The sequence below is a fragment of the Primulina huaijiensis genome, chromosome 18 (genome assembly GCF_012295235.1).
Source record: "Primulina huaijiensis isolate GDHJ02 chromosome 18, ASM1229523v2, whole genome shotgun sequence".
Taxonomy (NCBI): Eukaryota; Viridiplantae; Streptophyta; class Magnoliopsida; order Lamiales; family Gesneriaceae; genus Primulina; species Primulina huaijiensis.
Window position 1 is genome coordinate 20,238,518 of NC_133323.1, and position 3,189 is coordinate 20,241,706.

The window sequence follows — 3,189 nt, forward strand, 5'->3', positions numbered from 1 at the left end:
TTTGATAGATTTATTTTAGTGCATATGTTTGTTGGAACATTTCACGTTTGCAATCATGATTTTGATGATAACAAAACTTGTTATTTTGTTTCTAATAATTTACTTTAGTGCGCAGGAAGCTGAAACTGATCAGGCTTCTAACTAATCAGTTACCGAGCCTAAACTGAAGCTTTCGAGAACGCCAACTGATAATGTCAACCGATTGCCCAAACTGAATCAGTCCAACTGATTTATCGAAGACCAGTTCCATTGATTGATCAGTTGATAAGTGATTCAGCTGAAGACCTTCAGAAGCCCGACCAGCTGATGAAGAGCTCAACTGACCAGTTCAACTAAATCAATGAAATCAGTTCAGCTGACGAGCCAACTGATTTCATCGAATCAGTTCAACTGACTAGTTCAAAGCATCAGTTAGGAATCAATCAGTGTGGAGAACATGACAAGCTCATTCAATGGAATCCAGCTGTGCGTACTGAGTAAAGCATATGCACTATCAGTAGTACAGTTAATGGATGTTGCAGCAAAGATTAAAGCTGAGAGATTCCTGAAGACTTGTCGGAAAAGTCGAGACACAAATTTCAAGGAACGCATTCAAAGCTGTAACGGTCACATATGATGAGTCTTGGTATACGATCATCTTGCTGCTATAAATACGGACCAATACCATCAGCAAAGAAAAAGAAGAAGAGAAAAAGAAAAGAGAGTGAGAAGAAATGAGAAAAAAAAGATAGGGCACGCTTACTACTTATCAGCTTACAAGAAGCAATCAGCCAAGAGGGGATACAAAGTCATATCAGCTTAATTTAGAAGCTCCTTTCCCTCAATGTGTGAGAACACATTTCGGTGTATTCATTGTTCAGTTCTCACACACATTTACTCACCACTACAACTCAAATACAGTCTTGCACAAAGACTTTAAATTTGTATATGTAGTTTTTGACACACAGACGTTAAAGAAGTATTGGTTGGAAGATGCTGCCTTCAGTCTAGTTTAAGAGTTCAGATTAGGCGGTAGTGTAAGTCCTAAGTTGGGTGGGTTTGTACAAAAAGTTGTATAAATCAAAGTCTTCTAGTGTATCCTACCCGAGGAGGTAGAAGGGATGACGTAGGAGCAGTTGAAGTATCCGAACATCCATAAACTTATCTTGTGTATTTTACTGTTTAACTATTGATTTCAAATTGTCTTGATCAGTTAGAGCATCCGTCAGTTCAGCTTCATCATAACTGAACTGATATATGGTAGAACTGATCTCATACTTTTCAGTTATTCAGATTATACAACTTAAAAAGCTTTCAAATATATCAGTTTCTTAACGAAGGATTACTTCGATTGTTTTCCGCTTTGTTCTTTAACCAAACTCGATTTAATTCATCGGTGTTAACATTCTTAGAACACGAGCTATTGCAGCTCTTGGAGAATATTGTGTTTGAAGCACTTTTGGTGACCAGCACACGATCCTTCAATGTTTATGGGGAATACTCCTTAACATTTCATTGAATTATAATGAAGTAAAATGTGTCACGCTTGATAAAAAAAAATTTATCAGACGATACATTAGTTTTCAATCGAAACAATTGAATGACTGTTGGAAAAGGTAGAAATTGTTAGATCCCTTAGTTTTGTTGATAACAAACAATAATTTATTTTATTAGATCAATGAAGGATCGTGTGTTGGGCACCAGAGGTGCTTCAAACACAATATTATCCAAGAGCTGCAATAGCTCGTGTTCTAAGAATATTTACACCGATGAATTAAATTGAGTTTGATTAAGAATCAAGCGGAAAACACTCGAAATAATCATTCGTTAAGAAAAACTGATAAATTTTATATACTGTGCAACTGAATAACTGAAATTAGGAGAATCAGTTGTGGCACATATCAGTTCAGTTATTGTGACAACTGAACTGACGGATGTTCTAACTGAACAAATCAGTTGAAAACAAAAGTTAAATAGTTAAAAGACACATGATATGTTTATGGATGTTCGGAGACTTCAACCACTCCTACGTCACCCCTTCTACTTCCTCGGGTAGGATACACTAGAAGACTTTAGTTTATACAACACTTTGTACAAACCCACCCAGCTTAGGACTTACCCACTGCCTAAATGAACTACTAGACTAGACTGAAGACAGCACCTCCCAGCCAACACTTGTTTAACATCTGTGTGTCAAAGACTACATACACAAGTTTAATGTCTTTGTGCAAGACTATATTTTGGGTGGTGGTGGTGTGTGTGTGTGTGTGAGAACTGAACAATGAACACTACAAGAAAGTGTTCTCAAACACTGAGGGAATTGTGCTTCTAGTCTAAGCTGATAACACGATGAAGTGTTCTCTCTGGGCAAATTGCTTCTAGTGAGTAGATATGCAATAAATGTGCCCTTTCTCTCTGTTTCTTCAAACACTTGTTCTTGTTTTTCTTTTTTTATTGGTCTTTACTGATCTTCTATTTATAAGCGAGAAACTGATCGTACAGTGAGACTCAATAATTGTATCCGTTGCAGCTTGAACGTTTTCCTTGAAATTTTTGTCTCGATTTTTCCGTCAGCCTTCTAGAACATTTTGGCTTTAAGCTTTGCTGCAACGTCCATTATTGTACTATCAATAGTACAGATGCTTTGTATCTTTGAGCGTAGCTGGAATCCACTTACGTAAGCTTGTCTTTATCTGCAACTGATTTATTCCTAACGGATGTTCCTAACTGGTCATCTGAACTGATCTTTAGTTGGGCTGGTGAAATCAGTTGACTCGTCAGTTGAACTGATTTCACTCTTTCAGTTGAACTGATCAGCTGGGCTCTTCATCAGTTGAGTTCTTCATCAGCTGGCCAGACTTCTGAAGTTCTCCTGCTGAACCACCTATCAGCTGGACATCAGTTGAGCTGTTTTTTGATATGTCAGTTGAGCTGATTCAGTTTGGGCAATAAGCTAGCACTTTCAGTTGCGTCTCGATAGCTTTAGTTTTGGCTCAATTAACTGATCAGTTCGAAGCCTGATCAGTTACAGCTTCCTGCGCACTATAATAAATCATTATAAACAAAGTAGCAAGTTTACATGAAATGTTCCAACAATCAAGCTATCTTTGCAATAGATTACAGGTACTTAAACCCCTATTGAAAATTCAGAAGAAGTCGTTCAACCAACCTCAAGATGCAAAGCTATCCAATCTTTTTATCATCAACATC